The sequence below is a fragment of the Bufo bufo genome, chromosome 7, assembly GCF_905171765.1.
Source record: "Bufo bufo chromosome 7, aBufBuf1.1, whole genome shotgun sequence".
In the NCBI taxonomy this organism is placed as follows: domain Eukaryota; kingdom Metazoa; phylum Chordata; class Amphibia; order Anura; family Bufonidae; genus Bufo; species Bufo bufo.
In genome coordinates, this window is record NC_053395.1 from 152,584,172 (window position 1) to 152,606,211 (window position 22,040).

The window sequence follows — 22,040 nt, forward strand, 5'->3', positions numbered from 1 at the left end:
ATATAATTACCTAATTTTACAGTTCTTTTTTATTACCCAGCTTCTTGTTGTTTTCCCTGTAAAGCTGTCGGGTTGTATATTTTATTAGGTGAATGCAGTAGGTAATAGGTGCAGTACATGCACATGACAGCGATAAAGTGGTAAATGTAAATCTAAACAGTAGCATTCTCAGGAGCAAAAGTTGTGGCTGAACTCAAAATCTGTAAAAGGCAGTAAAATTCATTTGTAAACTGAAATATATATGGATGTGCTTCAGGACTTGGGCACAGAAGAAACCATGCACCACTTGTCATATAGAAGAGAACCCAGCTTTGGCTGCAACGTTCTTCATACTGTGGTATGTGAAATAATACTGAGTCAGTATGACATGCAGATGACAGGCGTCGCTCTTAGAATCACTGCACAGTTCACTTATTAGGACAGTCATGGGGCCAAAACTGACCAAATAACTCAAGTATTAACTCAGTCTTACAGGTCGATGTTAGCGCCAAGAAGAAGCGCACTCCTTTTACACCGTCGTCAGCTGATTCCACATAAATGTCCACAGAACCTGTTCTATTAAACACTTAGAAAATTAGAGCCCCCCAGACAGAGTGAAGAGGGTGTCAGCAGTAAGTTTGTGTTAACATCACTGATTAATTTTCCTTTCCTCTGATCCGTCGGATAGGGGCGTTGCTAGGGTCTGAAGACATCAGGGGCACGAGCCCATGTGACGCCATGCCCCCACCCCATGAAGCCACGCCCTCATCACCACCAGGGGGGTCTTCACAGTAGTTATTAACCCCTTTCAACAGTCCCCCCTTCAGTGAATGGGGGACTGCTGAAAGGGGTTAATAACTACAGTGAAGGGCCTAGCCGTCTGGGCAACCCCACAGATCATCCTAACCTACGGTCAGCCTAATTTAAAAATTAAGCAAACCCCCCAACTATAAACTAATCTAAGAAGTTGGAACCCATCAACCCCCTTTGTACTTGTTCCGCTACTTGCAGGATGCACGGGCATAAGTTCAGAACTTCAGTCACTTCAGTCTGCAATTCTGTTCTGCGGCGCCTGATCCCGAGAGACGCGTGACCTCCCGCGGCAGGTCTCGCAGGATCACGCGCCGCAGAACAGAATTGCGGACCGAAGTGACTGAAGTTCTGACTCATGCCCGCACAGCCTGCAAGTAGCGGAACAAGTACAAGGGGGATTGGGGGATGATCTGTGGGATTGCCCAGACAGTTAGGAATAGCCTAATAAAAAAAATAAAAAAATCCCACCAGCATAAAAATTCGGGGCACTGGACAAAACATCCGGGGCTCCAGCCCCGAATGTTTTGACCTAACGACACCCCTGCCGTCAATACAATAGCCCACAAAAAGCGGATCCTGTCTGTGGAGCATACCCCTTCACTCGGTCAGCATTTGGTCAATAATCCATCAGTATTGCTAATGCCAAAAAAAAAAACTGAAGTGGACCTAAAACAGAGATGACACGTGAATGGAATATTTGCATGTCTTCTGTGTTTTGTACCCAATCCTGCTTTTGGCTACCAAATCATAAGCCAATTCTGATGGGACCATACAGGCCTTACAGCTGCTACACAGACAGGATCCATTGTGCTTCTGATTTTTCCTTTCTTCTGACAGATCAGAAGAAAGGTCAAATAAATGATGATGTCAGCCAGGCCGAAAGGCTAAATAGTGGCCCAGTCATGAAGTGGGGAGGGTGGGAACAGCATGAGAAGTCCACAGTGGACCTATGACATAGCGGTGAGGTGGAAGCAGCATGAGGAGACCAGAGAGTGGCCCAATGACAGAGTGTGGAGGTGGAAGCAGTATGAGTAGGCCACCGAGTGGCACAATGACCGAGTCTGGAGGTGGCGGCAGCAGCATCAGGAGAAGGCCACAGAGTGGCACAATGACCGAGTCTGGAGTTGGCAGAAGTATGAGTGCAGTGTCCCAGATATGTGTGAAAGCGGGAGACTTCAAACATCTGAATATGTGTATATTGAACCTCAATGTATGGTATTTCCTATTTTCTGGCTGGCAGTGTCATTACATCCATTCGCCCCTAGGTGGTGCTGGCACCACATAGTATATATAGTGGGGATGTGTCTAGCTAAGGCTACTTTCACACTAGCGGCAGGACAGATCCGACAGGCTGTTCACACTGTCGGATCCGTCCTGCCACTATTTCGCCGTGCCGCCGGACTGCCTCTCCGTCCCCATTGACTATAATGGGGACGGGGACGGGGCTCCGATGCTGCACAGCAGCGAGAGGCCGCCGGACTAAAAGTACTGCATGTCTACAGAAGACCAGCACCAGACAGTGAGTCTATACACCGAGATGCAAGGAGATTAGTGAAGGTAACAGCTAAGGCTTATGGACCTCATTGGCACAAGTGATCAGGAGATGTTTACAGAGTGCCTGAACACAACCAGACAATTTATGCCAAATTGTTATTATCACTAACTTAACCTTCCAGGTGGTAGTGAGAAAACATAAAAACCTTTCTAGATTAGTTTCCTGCCAAAGAATGAAGCAGATGTGTTTGCCTGCCGTGAGGGGGACGCCCTTAAAGGTAACCTGTCACCAGTTTTATGGTGTCCTAACTAAGGGCAACATAAATAAGTGACTGATTCTCTTAGCAAAATGTTGGGTCACTTTCTTTAATTGACCCAGTCAATCTGCCAACATCTTGTATTGAAAAGCTCCAGCTCATAATGATGAGTCCTGAATATTCATGAGCTCCTGACTCTCCCCACCTACCTGCTGCTGATTGACAGTTATTTTCCATATGAATCAGCAGCAGGTGGGCAGGGGAGTGGCTATAGCTCTGAATTAAAAAAAACGCTGGACTCAATGACATCACTCTGGACTCAAATCAGCTCATTAGCATGAGGCATGTGGCATCTTTGTGTGTACATTATGAGGTAACCATCTGTCACACCAGTAAGTGAATACATCTAAGGCACTTTTTAGTAGTTAATGATTGTATATAATTAGTTAGATTATAATCAAATATTCACATCACAGGTTCCCTTTAAAGGAAAACTCCTAGATAAACAATTATTAGCATCTTCAGTGCCAGTGTTCTGTGAAGTAAACATAGGATTTCTAACAGGATCCTTGCCTGCCAAGAGTCTACTCCTAAAAGGACAACTCCTCGAATACATTTGCCACTACCAGATAATAGGATTACCAGTGAACTTATTGCTTATGCCATACAAAATGCTTCTTATTGAGAAACTGTACCAACTGTCCAGAGACTATTGATCTTCAGTAAATGTTCAACTGGTTTACAATTATTGACTCCTCATTCTTACAACTACTACTCTCAACATTTTCACCTAACAGTACTGGCATCACGAACCAGGGGCCCAGCCACAAGCACCCTAAACATTACCGCCATCAAGGGTACCTCAACTAACATCTGGATGGTGTTCCCTGCAACAGAGAGTGCCCCGAAAGATTTTGTGCTGTCTTCCCATCCACTGCACTGCCGGCCCCAAGGGACAACGAAACCATGAGTACTACTATCCTCGGCACCTTATTCACTAGTATGCTCACTCCCGAAATAATCCTTAGGGACCCCTGGCACGCTGCATGAGGAGGCCACCGAGTGGCACAATGACAGAGTATGGAGTTGGAAGCATCAGGAGAAGGCCTCTGAGTGGCACAATGACCGAGTCTGGAGTTGGCAGCATCAGGAGAAGGCCACTGAGTGGCACAATGACCGAGTCTGGAGTTGGCAGCAGTATGAGGAGGCCACCGAGTGAAACAATGACCAAGTCTGGAGTAATCTCTGTCTCTGTCTGCCTGACATACTTTTAGCTGAAAAAAATTAAGCAGTGAAGTGCGTATAGATTTTTCTTTTTTTACAGAAATACGACCCTATAAGCTGTCACCAGGAAAAAAAATTAAGCAGTGAAGTGTGTATAGATTTTTATTTTTGATACTGAAATAGGCCACCAAACGCTTTCACTAGGAAAAATTTAGGCAGTGAAGTGCGTATAGATTTTTCTTTTGGTTACTGAAATGGGCCACCAAACGCTTTCACCAGGAAAAAATTAAGCAGTGAAGTGCGTATAGCTTTTTCTTTTTGTTACTGAAATATGCCAAATATGCTTTCACCAGGAAAAAATTACAGTAAGCAGTGAATTGCGTATAGATTTTTCTTTTTGTTACTAAAATACGCCCCTATACGCTTTCACAAGGAAAAAATTAAGCAGTGAAGTGCGTATAGATTTTTCTTTTTGTTACTGAAATACGCCCTATACGCTTTCACCAGGAAAAAATTAAGAAGTGAAGTGCGTATAGATTTTTTTTTGTTACTGAAATATGCCCTATACGCTTTCACCAGGAAAAAATTACAGTAAGCAGTGAAGTGCGTATAGATTTTTCTTTTTGTTACTGAAATACGCCCCTATAAGCTTTTACCAGGAAAAAATTATGCAGTGAAGTGCGTATAGATTTTTCTTTTTGTTACTGAAATACGCCCTATACGCTTTCACCAGGAAAAAATTAAGCAGTGAAGTGCGTATAGATTTTTCTTTTTGTTACTGAAATATGCCCTATACGCTTTCACCAGGAAAAAATTACAGTAAGCAGTGAAGTGCGTCTAGATTTTTCTTTTTGTTACTGAAATACGCCCCTATATGCTTTTACCAGGAAAAAATTAAGCAGTGAAGTGCGTATAGATTTTTCTTTTTGTTACTAAAATACGCCCTATACGATTTCACCAGGAAAAAATTAAGCAGTGAAGTGCGTATAGATTTTTCTTTTTGTTACTGAAATATGCCCTATACGCTTTCACCAGGAAAAAATTACAGTAAGCAGTGAAGTGCATATAGATTTTTCTTTTTGTTACTGAAATACGCCCCTATACGCTTTTACTAGGAAAAAATTAAGCAGTAAAGTGCGTATAGATTTTTCTTTTTGTTACTTAAATACGCCCTATACGCTTTCACCAGGAAAAAATTAAGCAGTGAAAAGTGCGTATAGATTTTTCTTTTGGTTACTGAAATAGGCCACCAAACTCTTTTACCAGGAAAAAATTAAGCAGTGAAGTTTGTATAGATTTTTCTTTTTGTTACTGAAATAGGCCACCAAATGCTTTCACCAGGAAAAAATTAAGCAGTGAAGTGCTTATAGATTTTTTTATTTTGAAATACGACCCTATACGCTTTCACCAGGAAAATATTAAGCAGTAAAGTGTGTATAGATTTTTCTTTTGGTTACTGAAATACGACCCTATAAGCTGTCACTAGGAAAAAATTAAGCATTGAAGTGTGTATAGATTTTTCTTTTGGATACTGAAATAGGCCACCAAACTCATTCACCAGGAAAAAATTAAGCAGTGAAGTGCGTATAGATTTTTCTTTTTGTTACTGAAATAGGCCACCAAATGCTTTCACCAGGAAAAATATAAGCAGTGAAGTGCGTATATATATATTTTTTTTTTACAGAAATACGACCCTATACGCTTTAACCAGGAAAAAATTAAGCAGTGAAGTGCGTATAGATTTTTCTTTTTGTTATTGAAATACACCCCTATACGCTTTCACCAGAAAAAATTAAGCAGTGAAGTGCGTATAGATTTTTCTTTTGGTTACTGAAATAGGCCACCAAACACTTTCACCAGGAAAAAATTAAGCAGTTAAGTGCGTATAGATTTTTCTTTTTTTACAGAAATACCACCCTATACGCATTTACCAGGAAAATATTAAGCAGTGAAGTGCGTATAGATTTTTCTTTTGTTACTGAAATATGCCCCTACACGCTTTCACCCAGGAAAAATTAAGCAGTGAAGTGCGTATATATTTTTCTTGTACGACTGAAATACCCCTCTATACGCTTTCAACAGAAATAACTGCAACAGTACAGTGTGTATATATTTTTCATTTTTTACAGAAATATGCCCCTATATGCTTTTAACAGAAAAAACTTAAAGCGTGAAATGTGTATATATTTTTCTTGTAGTACAGAAATACACCCATATACGCTTTCACCAGAAAGAACAGCAACAGTGCAGTACGTATATATTTTTATTTTTTTTATGAAATACACCCCTATACGCTTTCACCAGAAAAAACTGCAGTAGTGAAGTGAAGTGCATATATATTTTTCTTTTTCCACAGATATAAGCCACTACAGGCTTTTCCATATATCACTTGCACCCCAAGAACAAATAGCTGGAATGACAGAGCTGTATAATGGCTATTTGGATCCCAAAATAATCTTTTAATGCCCTTGTAAATAGCTTTGCTATCGCTATCCCTAGCGTCTTCTGATGTCCCTCCCTGCACTAAGATGCTGTGAAATTATTCCTCCATATCCTTTCCCTGCATTTATAAATAGTTTCTTTTTTCACAATGATGTTTTTCCAGTTGCTGTTCCTAGTGCCTTTTCACGTCTGTCCCTGCACTCAGAATGCTGGAAAATTGCAGAATCTAAAATGGCTGCCGTATTTATAGGGCTGTAACATCACAGGGCTGGCTGTCTGCTGATTGGCTGTATGCATGCATGTCAATCTGGGTGATCCCGCCTTCCCAGAGTTTCTTGCCCCATGTCCTCAGTCCTCACACGTGTAGCCGCCTTTTTAGGAAAACTGCGATTCGTTACTACGAAGCGCGAGGAAATTTGCATTCGTTTCGCATCAAATTTTTCCTGAAATTCTAAACAAATTCCACTTCGTTAGCTTTGATTCGCTCATCTCTAATTACAATAAAATATGTTTTTTTTTTCTACAGTATACATCACACTTGAAATCCACATTAGCCACTGCTGGGTTCTGCCATATTCAATTAATTTTTAAACAATACCAGATTTGATGGCTTCTAACCCATTATTTCAGTTCATTGACCTGTGTAATCAAAGTGGAGATGTCTTGAGACCAGGGTTTTCCATATAACTTAAAATCATTCAAAAATAAACGTAATTTGAGCAGCTCTCATCTGCCTGGAGTACCCACTGTGAGGCACGGAACCGCTCCCTCACCCGGACTGGGAGCAAAATGAAGATAAGTGCAAAAGAGGAGTTGTCCAGCCTTTCTTCGTGGTAATCCAAAAAGCACTTTATTGAGTAACAATTGCTAAAAACATCCAGATACAGGTTGCATAGGTCACCTATGCAACCTGTATCTGGATGTTTTTAGTAATTGTTACTCAATAAAGTGCTTTTTGGATTACCACGAAGAAAGGCTGGACAACTCCTCTTTTGCACTTAACTTAAAATCATGTATGAAGGTAGCTGTAACTTTATAGTAATATTTTACCACAGAATCTGAAGGGTTAAATCTCTGCGATTGACATTACTTCCAATCGCAGACATTAGCCCCAGGTGTCTGCTGTATGAAACTCAGGCACTCAGAAGCTATGGCACTTGTTCTGCTCTGGAGTGGTTGCCATCTTTAAAGACCCGACATCTGACGTAAATGTATGGCGGATGTTGGGAAAAATTCAATGGCTAAATAAAGCCTATATTTTGACAAAAAAATGACTACTTTTCAGACTACTAGTACACCTGAAGTGTGATGGGGTCACAAAAAGCAAGGTTACCCAGGTCATAGACAGCAAAATGGCCCCTTCCCAATTATACATACTGTATGATATTACCAGGGGCCCAAGGGTCAGTGAAAGGTATCTAGGTGGAAACCTTTCTGTCCTGTGTGGGGGGCCTAGTTTGATCCTTGCTATGGGGCCCTTACTTTTCTATGTACGCCTCTGGATATTACATAACACATTTTCACATTGTGTAGTAAGGAATTAGTGATAGTGTTCATGAGTGGCTATACTGGTCTAGGATATACTGTATTTATATCTGTTGTCTAGGATGATTAGGAATTAAAGGTGCAGTTCTGCAGTGCAAAGATATTGATGACATATTCTCAGGACTGGTCATCAATATCAAATCGGCACGGGTCCAACTCCCAGCACCGCCACTGATCAGCTCAAGTGGTATTGGCACTTGAGTGGGACGGAGTCAGACCCCGTCAATCTGATAAAGATGGCCTCTCCTGAGGGTAGGTCATCAATATCTTTGTACAGTCGTGGCCAAAAGTTTTGAGAATTACATAAATATTGGAAATTGGAAAAGTTGATGCTTAAGTTTTTATAATAGCAATTTGCATATACTCCAGAATGTTATGAAGAGTGATCAGATGAATTGCATAGTCCTTCTTTGCCATGAAAATTAACTTAATCCCCAAAAAACCTTTCCACTGCATTTCATTGCTGTCATTAAAGGACCTGCTGAGATCATTTCAGTAATCGTCTTGTTAACTCAGGTGAGAATGTTGACGAGCACAAGGCTGGAGATCATTATGTCAGGCTGATTGGGTTAAAATGGCAGACTTGACATGTTAAAAGGAGGGTGCTTGAAATCATTGTTCTTCCATTGTTAACCATGGTGACCTGCAAAGAAATGCGTACCGCCATCATTGCGTTGCATAAAAATGGATTCACAGGCAAGGATATTGTGGCTACTAAGATTGCACCAATCAACAATTTATAGGATCATCAAGAACTTCAAGGAAAGAGGTTCAATTCTTGTTAAGAAGGCTTCAGGGCGTCCAAGAAAGTCCAGCAAGCGCCAGGATTGTCTCCTAAAGAGGATTTAGCTGCGGGATCGGAGTGCCACCAGTGCAGAGCTTGCTCAGGAATGGCAGCAGGCAGGTGTGAGCGCATCTGCACGCACAGTGAGGCGAAGACTTTTGGAAGATGGCCTGGTGTCAAGAAGGGCAGCAAAGAAGCAACTTCTCTCCAAAAAAACATCAGGGACAGATTGATCTTCTGCAGAAAGTATGGTGAATGGACTGCTGAGGACTGGGGCAAAGTCAGATTCTCTGATGAAGCCTCTTTCCGATTGTTTGGGGCATCTGGAAAAAGGCTTGTCCGGAGAAGAAAAGGTGAGCGCTACCATCAGTCCTGTGTCATGCCAACAGTAAAGCATCCTGAGACCATTCATGTGTGGGGTTGCTTCTCATCCAAGGGAGTGGGCTCACTCACAATTTTGCCCAAAAACACAGCCATGAATAAAGAATGGTACCAAAACACACTCCAACAGCAACTTCTTCCAACAATCCAACAGTTTGGTGAAGAACAATGCATTTTCCAGCACGATGGAGCACCGTGCCATAAGGCAAAAGTGATAACTAAGTGGCTCGGGGACCAAAACATTGACATTTTGGGTCCATGGCCTGGAAACTCCACAGATCTTAATCCCATTGAGAACTTGTGGTCAATCCTCAAGAGGCGGGTGGACAAAAAAAACCCCACTAATTCTGACAAACTCCAGGAAGTGATTAAGAAAGAATGGGTTGCTATCAGTCAGGAATTGGCCCAGAAGTTGTTCGAGAGCATGCCCAGTCGAATTGCAGAGGTCCTGAGAAAGAAGGGCCAACACTGCAAATACTGACTCTTTGCATAAATGTCATGTAATTGTCGATAAAAGCCTTTAAAACATGTGAAGTGCGTGTAATTATATTTCACTACATCACAGAAACAACTGAAACAAAGATCTATAAGCAGTTTAGCAGCAAACTTTGTGAAAACAAATATTTTTGTCATTCTCAAAACTTTTGGCCACGACTGTACTGCACAAACCCTTTAATATCTGTGATAGTCAAGAGTGATTTAGTGGTTGTCACTTACTGTTATTTAATACTTTATTATTACATTGTTTAGGATGGTGAAGTTGACAATTATTGTTGATCTAGGGAATAGAAGTGTATCTATAAATTAATTTTATTTCATTTAAATATATAGGGGGTAATTTTTTTAGGACCAGCATTTTAGACGCGGGACTTAATAACCCCTATATCTGGCGCCAGCCTCTATATAACTTTGGGGGATCCGCGGCCGATTCTAAATGTAAGCCAGCATTTAAACAATTTTCTATGCCTAAAACAGGCATGAAAATGATGAATGAGACGGGCCTGTGGGCCAATTCCCTTCCCGCCTATTCCACGCCCACTTTTTTAGATCTGGCGTGAGCGGGGAAAAGTCGCACATTGTGGCACAACTATCCATTGCTGCCACAATCTGCGCCAGAAATACGCCTAACATAGGCGTATTTCTGGATAATAAATGACCCCCATAGTATTTTTTTTTTTTCTGATACTGATCTCCAAATCCTAGTTCCCGTCACACAGCCTTGGGGCTTATGCAGATGAGCAATTTTCACATCTGTGCTGTTCAAGTGTAGAACAGACTGGACACACACAGAACACTGACCCATTAAAGTCAATGAGCCATATCACATGTCTGATTTTCTTCATGGATCATTGGTCTGTGCAGAGAAAATCGCAGCATGCACTACTTTGGTCCATATCTTACTCTAGACTCACCGATTCAAATCAATGAGAGGGTCCATGAAAAAAAATGCACCGCACCAAACGCCATCCATGTGTGGTCCAATTTTCACAGATGGTTGCTAAGAAACGCTAGGTTCACATTCTTTAGGTTTTTTGGGACATCCTAAAATATTTAATGTGAAAATGGCTTACTGTAGCTTAATGTCCCATAATGTGCCTAAACCTCAATTAATTGCCTTGAAACTTTGTACAACCTAAGATCTCAGCTTCCCAAACCTATCCTGGAAATTTCAATGATTTTGGTTACCCACAAGGCAAATGAGTGACATAAAGCTTGGGGAGCTTAATGTGGCTTAACGTACAAAAAACAACTTAGATGTTAACCGATTTCCTCCAAACTTCCTATACTACAAGACTCTCTCTATGCCAACATATTCTGAAGATTTTGGGTCATTTGAGAAAACATACCAAAAGTTATTCACATTAAACAATTTTATTCCCATCCTAAAACATTTAATGTGAACAGTTTAATGTAAAAAGAGCTTAATGTACCATAATGTACATAAACCTCAATTAATTGCCTTCAAAATTTGCACAACCTAAGTTCTCTTATTGAGTGACGTTAGGCTCGCATAGCCCCTACTACCTTTTGTGCAGCGGCTATTAGAAATATAAAGGATTATTTACAAAGCTAGCCGCAGGATCAGCCATGGCGCCGGCTCAGGTCTTAGTCTATCTTGGATGTGGTGACGCATCGGGGATCCCAGCATGCATCTGTGGTTGCTGGGCCTCCAATGAGTCCCTGCACCCTGTGAGGAGTAGGCTACCTCCAGGTACACCTGCATTTAATTTATCGACTGAATCAATATGCTCCCATTTGGAGATATAAATAGAGCTAGGAACACACTTTACAGAGGTGCCTTGATGGTTGCAGTGTGGCTTCTACATATTTTTGGCCAAAGGTTTGTGCAACTAAAACCTCAGCTTTTAATGTATACTGTTAGACAGGGTAACTAGTTTTGTTGCAGGCCAGCTGGCAGGTGTGCAGGGGATTTTTTGTGTTTTCTATTGTTGTAAGCCTTCCCATGTGCACCCTGCTACCAAGGCTGGTTATAAATTTATGTGGTTACCATCTTTTTCCAGGTCTTAGTTCAGTCTCTCTCCAGGTTTGGTCTGAGGGTCGGAATGCTCAAGTGTAGGAAAAGTTTGACTAGGACTGAAGCCTACAGGAGGCCTCACATGCTGATTGAGGAGGAGGACCAAAGAACCTAGATGTCTACTGAAGGTACATGGTACATGGTACTGAAATGGACCTCAGTAGCATGTCTGGTGTTTCTCCTACTGAAGATCTCATGCCTACCACTATTCAGCTGTTGCTCTAATACCCAGTGTCAGCCTGTGTAGTTTTTTTGTACGTTAAGCCACATTAAGCTCCCCAAAAAACAGTTTCAAGGCAATTGATTGAGGTTTAGGCACAATATGGTACATTAAGCTCTTTTTACATTAAGCTAAATGTTTTCAAAAAGGAATAAAATAGTTTAATGTGAATACGTTTTGGTATGTTTTATCAAATGACCCCAAATCTTCAGAATATGTTGGCATAGAGAGAATCTAGTAGGATGGGAAGTTTGGGGGAAATTGGTTAACATCTGAGTTGTTTTTTTTACGTTAAGCCACATTAAGCCCTCCAAAAAACAAGCTTAATGTCACTCATTTGCCTTGTGGGTAGCCAAAATACATGAAACTTCCAGGATAGGTTTGGGAAGCTGGGAACTTAGGTTGTGCAAAGTTTCAAGGCAATTGATAGAGGTTTAGGCACATTATGGTACATTAAGCTACATGAAGCCATTTTCACATTAAATGTCGTAGGATGTCCCAGTTTTTTGACAAATCTGAAAAAAAAAACATGTGACATACTGATGCCATACTGATGAACTAAACAGAATAAAGAAACAGAGACAGAACTGATTCAACATGGAAGGAAATTCATAAATTTTTAGCGGACAGCAGACAAGTTTTACATTGCTCATCTGAAATCACACTTAAAATTACAGTACATGCTAAAATATTATCAGCCTGTAGCTGCCACTAGAGGGAGTTCACTGCATAAGGATTAGTGATGAGCGAATCCGGAAGTTTAAACGAAGCTTCTGCGCTTAAGCCACTATTTGGAGCAGCGGCACAATAGCAGTATTGTCAGGGTCAGCTGAGATGTCCAGCGCCATCAATCAAGCACCAGGGGGAGGGTCGTCAGGTTCAGAGACAACCCCTCGCAGGTGTAGAACTCTGGTTGATGTACAAACCGATTCATACAAATCGATTAACTCATCTGTAAGAGGGATTTATACAGCTCCCATTGATCTCAATAATAAATCAGTTTGCAGTGAGCTCCTTCTACCAGTAACAGAAATAATCATTTAATTTAAAGGGGTTCTGCGGGAATTAAGAAAATGAAAATACTTAAATATTACTTGTTTATAAATATATTCCCAAATACCTTTCATTAGCTATAGTGGCTCGTTTGGTCTGGGGAGCAATCATTAGGAGAAATACAATGGCCGTCGAACTATCAATACACACAAAACCTGTCCTAATCACACAGGAGGACCAGTTACTTCACAACACTGAGCTAAAGAGTCACCTCAACCTCCTCTCCTACTTGTCAGGGGTTATGATCCTGAATACAGATGATAAAATGAATCTCTGCAGGAATTGAGTTCATGAGGAGACATGAGGGTGGGGTAATAAGCAGTCTCCATTACCTCAGACTGTCCTGTCCGTCCTCCCTGTACTTCATGTCTCCTCATGATCTCAATTTGTCCAGATATTTAGCTAAAGATCTCATCAGCTGTATTCAACTGTTTGATTAGGACAGGTTTTGCATGTACTAATAGGACACAGGCAATTTTATTTCCCTGATGATTGCTCCACATACAAAACAAGCCAATATTGCAATGAAAGATATTTGGAAACATATTTAGAACAATGTAATATTTAAAGGGAATCTGTCACCTATTTTGACCATATAAAACCGTTAACATAGCAATGTGCAATAAAGTACCTTCATTCCAGCATGTGTCCTCTTTCTTTTATTCAACTTTTCATTCAGATGAAAAAGTGATTTTTCTGATATGTAAATTAAGTCTCAAAGTGCCCAGAGGGGCGTTATTACTCTGCTCTAGTGCCCAGTAACGCCCCCCTGCAGTGCCCCGCCCGCCTTTCTTCCAAGCCCGGCACGCCTCCTAAGAAATAAATGTACTCCTACATGAGAGCCGAACAGCGCCGCCCCCTCCACTATGTCATTTAAGTTATTCACTGCACCGTCCTTGCTTCCTCCTCTCTTGGCCTCCGAAATCCCGCGCAGGCGCAGTATCGCTGCTTGTGCCTGCGCCTGTACGATACTCCTGCTCCAGAGGGCAACAGCGCTCTGATTACGTCACTGGGCTCGGCGCATGCCCAGTGACACTATTAAGGCTGTTGCCCTCAGGAGCAGGAGTATCGTACAGGCGCAGGCCCTCAGCGATACTGCGCCTGCGCGGGATTTCGGCTTAGAAGAAAGGCGGGCTGGGCACTGCAGGGGGGCGTTACTGGGCACTAGAGCAATAACGCCCCTCTGGGCACCTTGAGACTTCATTTACATATCAGAAAAATCACTTTTTCATCTGAATGAAAAGTTGAATAAAAGAAAGAGGACACATGCTGGAATGAAGGTACTTTATTGCACATTGCTATGTTAACGTTTTTATATGGTCAAAATAGGTGACAGATTCCCTTTAGGCATTTTCATTTTCTTAATTCCTGGAGAAGCCTTTTAAGTCCTCGTGCACATAAATGTCTTTTTTGACCGCATCTGATCCACATTTTTGCGGGTCAGATGCAGATCTATTGATTTCTGTATCCGTAGTGTATGTCCATTCCGTGGCACTTGCAAAAATATGGAATAAGGCCTCATGCACACAAAGTTTTTTTTTTTTTTCCGTTTACGTTCCTTTTTTTGCGTCCCGTGTATGGAACCATCCATTTCAAAGGGTCCGCAAAAAAAACTGAATGCACTCCGTATGCATTCCGATTACATATTTCCGTTTTTCCGTTCCGTTCAAAGCTAGAACATGTCCTATTATTGTCCGCATAATGGACAAGGATAGTACTGTTCTATTAGGGGCCAGCTGTTCCGTTTCGCAAAAAACGGAATGCACACGGATGTCATCCGTATTTTTTGCGGATCCATTTTTTGCGGACTGCAAAATACTGAAAAAGCCTTACAGTCGTGTGCATGAGGCCTAAGACTGTTGTTCAGTCTTCATCCATTCATCAGCATGCCCAGACTGCCTACAGCTATCAGTCTACAGCAGGACATGGTGGGAATTGTAGTTTTACAACAGATGGAGGGCCGTAGGTTGGCCATCCCTGCTCTATGGAAATGATAAAGTTAAAAATCCTAAACCCCGCAGACGGGTAAGGCCGGCACCACACTGTGACTTTGGCTATGTCACCAAAGATCACAGTATAGTACAGCCTGCATCACAGCTAATGAAAGTGAATGGGGTCATGTCGTGAACTACAAGTTACTGTGATTAAGACTCGACAGTGGCAAGAAATCCACTACTGCTGAAGTTCTTGTGTCTGTTAGGTCAGTTTGCAACGCAAAGTCGTTCTTGATGCAGACTGTGCTGTCCATGATCTTTGTTAGTTTGCCATGTGTCGCAGCCTCAGCTTATGGCCATATTGACACATCTAGATTCCAGATTACACATTTTGGACATGCTTCCATGCTTTAATGACTTGAACTCTCAGCATCATAATTCAGGTCAGTAAATTTGCATCTGCACAGGTGTGGTAATCTGGCCTTAAAGGGGTTTCCAGGATTTTAATATTGGGGGATTATCCTAAGGATAGGCCATCAATACCAGATCTGCAGGGTCCTATATGCCACACCCACAGAGATCAGTCGTGGCAGTGCTGAAACTACACAGCTCCGTCCATTGTGTAGTGGACGTAGCTGGTTACTGCAGTGCTGCTGGCATTCATTTCAATAGAAGCAGCGTTGCAGTTACTGTAGCAGCTGATCGCAGTGAGTGGACCCCCATTGATCTGATACCAATGGTCTATCCTGAGGGTAGGCCATCAATATTAAATCCTGGAATACCCCTTTAAGCTGCTATTGGGCTTATTGATATCATTCGAATAACCCATAATACTTTCCTTTCCAGCACTCATAGCTTTGAAGGAACATTGCTCCTGGCTCCTCTGCAGTATCCTGATCTATCCTATGCTTCCAGCAGCCATCCTGCTAGTAATACTAAATCAATCATTTACTGCCTATGTGATTGCAACAGAAGCTACTCTTTAGCACATAACTCAGACAAAAACACCACTGAAAAATCTTTCCACTCATTAGAGACACAAATGAACAACACTAACTTTCCTCTACAAACAGTTCAACTTTTAGTCATGCAAAGAGGACATCTCATTAAGTTTTCCGGCTGTTCTTTAACCTCATTAAAGCAGAATTTTATAGGGAGGTGCATTAACATAGTTACTTGATAACTTTTACAAGTTTACCATTTTTAATGATAAAGGTGTTGAAGAAACAGAGGAAATCCGGAGCACAGGCGATGACACAGCTGTCAGAATTAATCATTTAAAGGGTATCTCCACCTATAAACCTTTTTTACTGTTTATACAGAAATATAATCCAGATAGAAAGTTGAGCCATTTTGTACTAATATTGCATTACTTATTTTGTACTAGTTAAAGCCTGTGTTATAGCCCAGACATGCCCTTCACATTTTGCAGGTGGACACTGAAAATAGTCAACAAGCCAACAAGTTTGCTGTCAGCTGCATCCCTCACATCTTAATAAGAGTCAGCAGTTTTAATCCTGCAAAACTGCTGACAGCACTAGGTTGGAGCAGTGGAGAGTTGATTAGTACTATCAGCATTAGGCCTCCTGCACACGACCGTATTTTTTTGCGGTCCGCAAAAACAGGTCCCGTTTTTCCGTGATCCGTGACCGTTTTTTCGTCCGTGGGTCTTCCTTGATTTTTGGAGGATCCACGGACATGAAAAAAAAGTCGTTTTGGTGTCCGCCTGGCCGTGCGGAGCCAAACGGATCCGTCCTGAATTACAATGCAAGTCAATAGGGACGGATCCATTTGACGTTGACACAATATGGTGCAATTTCAAACGGATCCGTCCCCCATTGACTTTCAATGTAAAGTCAGGAGTTAATATACCATAGGATCTGAGTTTTCTCCAATCCGATGGTATATATTAACTTGAAGCATCCCCATCACCATGGGAACGCCTCTATGTTAGAATATACCGTCGGATTTGAGTTACATCGTGAAACTCAAATCCGACAGTATATTCTAACACAGAGGCGTTCCCATGGTGATGGGGACGCTTCAGGTTAGAATATACTAAAATAACTGTGTACATGACTGCCCCCTGCTGCCTGGCCGGTGCTGCCAGGCAGCAGGGGGCAGCCCCCCCCCCCTGTAGTTAACACATTGGTGGCCAGTGCGGCCGGCCCCCCCCCCTCCCCTGTAGTTAACTCATTGGTGGCCAGTGGGCCCCCCTCCCTCCCCTGTAGTTAACTCGTTGGTGGCCAGTGGCCCCCCCCTCCCTCCCCTGTAGTTAACTCGTTGGTGGCCAGTGGGCCCCCCTCCCTCCCCTGTAGTTAACTCGTTGGTGGCCAGTGGGCCCCCCCTCCCTCCCCTGTAGTTAACTCGTTGGTGGCCAGTGGGCCCCCGCTCCCTCCCCTGTAGTTAACTCGTTGGTGGCCAGTGGGCCCTCTCCCCTCCCTCCCCCTCCTAATTAAAATCTCCCCCCCCTATCATTGGTGGCAGCGGAGAGTACCGTTCGGAGTCCCAGTTTAATCGCTGGGGCTCCGATCGGTAACCATGGCAACCAGGATGCTACTGCTGTCCCGGTTGCCATGGTTACTTAGCAATTTGTAGAACCATTATACTTACCTGCGAGCTGCGATCTCTGCATCTGGCCGGGAGCTCCTCCTACTGGTAAGTGACATGACCTGTCACTTACCAGTAGGAGGAGCTCCCGGCCGGACGCAGAGATCGCAGCTCGCAGGTAAGTATAATGGTTCTACAAATTGCTAAGTAACCATGGCAACCGGGACAGCAGTAGCGTCCTGGTTACCATGGTTACCAATCGGAGCCCCAGCGATTAAACTGGGACTCCGATCGGTACTCTCCGCTGCCACCAATGATAGGGGGGAAGATTTTAATAAGGAGGGGGAGGGAGGGGAGAGGGCCCACTGGCCACCAACGAGTTAACTACAGGGGAGGGAGGGGGGCCGGCCGCACTGGCCACCAACGAGTTAACTACAGGGCAGGGAGGGGGGCCCACTGGCCACCAACGAGTTAACTACAGGGGAGGGAGGGGGGGGCCACTGGCCACCAACGAGTTAACTACAGGGGAGGGAGGGGGGCCCACTGGCCACCAATGAGTTAACTACAGGGGAGGGAGGGGGGCCCACTGGCCACCAATGAGTTAACTACAGGGGAGGGGGGGGCCGGCCGCACTGGCCACCAATGTGTTAACTACAGGGGGATGGCCCACTGGCCACCAATGTGTTAACTACAGGAGGGGGCTGCCCCCTGCTGCCTGGCAGCACCTGCCAGGCAGCAGGGGGCAGTCATGTACACAGTTCTTTTAGTATATTCTAACCTGAAGCGTCCCCATCACCATGGGGACGCCTCTGTGTTAGAATATACTGTCGGTTCTGAGTTTTCACGAAGTGAAAACTCAGCTATGAAAAAGCTTTTATGCAGACGGATCTTCGGATCCGTCTGTATAAAAAGTAACCTACGGCCACGGATCACCGACACGGATGCCAATCTTGTGTGCATCCGTGTTCTTTCACGGACCCATTGACTTGAATGGGTCCGTGAACCGTTGGCCGTGAAAAAAATAGGACAGGTCATATTTTTTTCACGGCCAGGAAACACGGATCACGGATGCGGCTGCAAAACGGTGCATTTTCCGATTTTTCCACGGACCCATTGAAAGTCAATGGGTCCGCAAAAAAAAACGGAAAACGGCACAACGGCCACGGGTGCACACAACGGTCGTGTGCAGGAGGCCTTACTCTGAAATAGACATTTTAATCTGGCCTGAAGATGGTCCCTAATACTCATGTTCTCTCAGCTCTTTGCAGTAAGTGCACCACAATGGGTTCTTGTTGGACGCTACAGACATCACTCAAAGCTGAGAGAAGTGCTTGTAGAGCAGAAAGCCAAGGGTTTTAGCATTAGGGATCACCTTCCAGGAGTTTGTGGTGGCAGCGAGTAACAGATTAAAAAATTTCTTACAAAGACTGATACTACAACAACTCACATAATTATGTTTAAATAGCCCTCCAAGGCTCCTATCTAGCTATGTCAGCAGTATTGCAGGGTCAAAATATTAGGGTGTTGATCAATTGCTATGGCAGTCAAAGGCCTACTAAAGGCCTCTGGGCGTGCCATGCTACTGAGCCTACTGTTGTAAAATATATATATACAGTACAGACCAAAAGTTTGGACACACCTTCTCATTCAAAGAGTTTTCTTTATTTTCATGACTATGAAGGCATCAAAACTATGAATTTGTATTATGACAAGAGAAAAGCAGCTAAGTAAAGAAAAACGAGTGGCCATCATTTCTTTAAGAAATGAAGGTCAGTCAGTCAGCCGAAAAATTGGGAAAACTTTGAAAGTAAGGGCTATTTGACCATGAAGGAGAGTGATGGGGTGCTGCGCCAGATGACCTGGCATCCACAGTCACCGGACCTGAACCCAATCGAGATGGTTTGGGGTGAGCTGGACCGCAGAGTGAAGGCAAAAGGGCCAACAAGTGCTAAGCATCTCTGGGAACTCCTTCAAGACTGTTGGAAGACCATTTCAGGGGACTACCTCTTGAAGCTCATCAAGAGAATGCCAAGAGTGTGCAAAGCAGTAATCAAAGCAAAAGGTGGCTACTTTGAAGAACCTAGAATATGACATATTTTCAGTTGTTTCACACTTGTTTCTTATGTATATAATTCCACATGTGTTAATTCATAGTTTTGATGCCTTCATAGTCATGAAAATAAAGAAAACTCTTTGAATGAGAAGGTGTGTCCAAACTTTTGGTCTGTACTGTATATATAAGAGACTAGCAGAAGGACCCGTCTACGCACAGGTATATTTCATCCATTTAATTTAATGTTTCTGTGTGTCGTTAAAAGATATTGATAGTATCCCCCATAACAGTGACCTCTACAGTACCCCGGCCCCTTAACAGTGAGCTCCACAGCCCCTCACCCCTTAACACTGACCCCCGCCTCCTTAAAATGGGACCTCCACAGCAGCCCATCCCCTTAATTTTGACCTTCACAGCAGCCGGATCCTTTAACAACGAGTTTCACAGCACCCCACTCCCTTGACATTAACCTCCTCAGGGGTCCGCCCCATTAACAGTGACCTATACAGCACCCCGCCCCTTAACACTGACCTCCATAGGGGACCGTCCCCTTATCTGTGACCTCCACTGTTCCCTTCCCCCTTAACAGAGACCCCCACAGCACCCGTCCCTTTAACAGTGACTGCCACAGTACCCCGTTCCCTTAACAGTGACTTCACAGTACCCTGCTGACTTAGTAGTGACCTCCACAGCAGCTGCCCCTTTAAAAGTGACCACTGCCCCATTGACAGTGACCTCCACAGTGCCCACTTCTTTAACAGTGACCTCCACAGCAGCCTGCCCCCTTAAGCGTATCATCCACAGTGAACGCTCCTTTAACAGTGACCTCCACAGTGCCTGCCCCTTTAACAGTGACCTCCACAGCAGCTGCCCCTTAATTTGTGGCCCCTGCCCCCTTAACAGTGAACTCCACAGCAGCTGCCCCTTTAATAGTGGCCCCTGCCCCCTTAACAGTGACCTCCTCAGCGCCCTGCCCCTTTAAGGCTAGGGCTACATGATAACATGTATTGCGCAACATTTTGTCGTACCAATGTCGTGCAACAATTTTTATAATGATAGGCTATGGTTTCGCACTGCGACATGCAGCATGCTGCGACACAAAGGTCGCAAAAAATCCATCCAAGATGGATGCATGTAGCAGTGTAGTTGTGCCCTATGTGTCGTGCGACTTATTGTCATCATGCAGCCCTAGCCTAAAGCTAACCTACAGCAGTGAAGAAAAATGGCTGGGTTATTATGGAAACCTTGAGTAAAACTGTGTGTATGTGGAGACTAAGGGCCTGCGAGTGTCTATTGCCTGATAAGGGACATGTGACCGTTTGTATGGCAGTTGGGATATGAGTGAAAGACTTCTATTGGCTAATGCAGACAGCTGAGACCCGATCTAAAACCTTCTCGGACACCTGATGTACCTGTGTGCCAAATTTGGTGAAGATCGGTCCAGTCGTTTGGTCACGCATAAAGAACAGACAGAAAAACTCTTTACAGTATATATATATATATATATATATATATATATACACTGAAGAAAATCCAGCGGGAGCACCACCAGGAGTCGGGTGCAAAATCCAAAGAGGCAGCGGTAATGCCCCAACAATACGATTAGAAGAAAGCAGGACTGCACTCCAAGTAAAGTGAAAAATCAGTGAAACTTTATTCACCCATAACTTTGGCAACTTAGCGACGTTTCGGCTCACAAGAGCCTTCTTCCAGCATAGAAACAGTGAAAAATGGCAACATATAAAGGCAAGTCTCAAGTGACTAGCCAATCATACTGTGATTACAATCATGATTGAATTAAATACATGTGGTACATATAAACAAAATACATGTGCATAAAGTGACAAGTGAATGAGAGATCGATATCCCAAGAATACAATCCCTGCGATCGATCATATAATAAATACAAATATACATTATAAAGTGCATAATTATAAATATAAAGTGCATAATTACAACGGATGGAGATCATAGAAGTCGCACCTCTAGATGGAATGGCGCCGGCATACACTATCATGTTTCGTTGAGCGTCTCAGTTACTTCGTTGCGCATGTCTAAGTTCGCGTCATCATCTCTGTCAAAGCGCTTACATTCGACGCAGTAGCATTGCAGACACCATTTTGATATGGGGCAACCTTGCCCAACAATAACGTAAGTGCCATTCATGCCTACCTTCATAAAGCACAACGCTTTCCTGCATAGTACATTAAGCCGCAGTAGGTGCATCCTAAATCAGCATGTGGAGAAGGTACCAACTCTCCCGAGCTGGATCCTATCCACGGGATGGCCTATGCCGGAGGGAAACACGTCAGTGTGTCCAGCCGGCACTGCCAAACTACTTGCTGAAAATAACGCAGCCATAAGAAGGATTCTTAATGGAAAGCATAGTTGAATAAAAAAAGGGGGGTTTCATATATGGAAATACGCATCGAGAAAACTGTAGATATAGCAGCACGGTACCATCATCATCAAAGAGGGCCAGTTCCAGGATCTCCATCCGTAGGACATTTTCTTTAAAATTATTTTTGTTCTAAAAGGCAAAGAAAAATTTTCTGGCTCAGACTCTATATTCAGCAGAATAGCAATATTTTTGGACAAAATGCTGAGGGACTTCTCGACAGCCGGAAAGTCCTACATCAAAGATACAGGTGATTTTTTAGAGCAGTTGAGAGCGGTGGACTCTAGTAATGTCAAATCTCTACTTCTTGTGTCCTTTGATGTAGTATCATTATACACATCAATAGGACACAAGAAAGGCATTGCAGCAGTCAATAA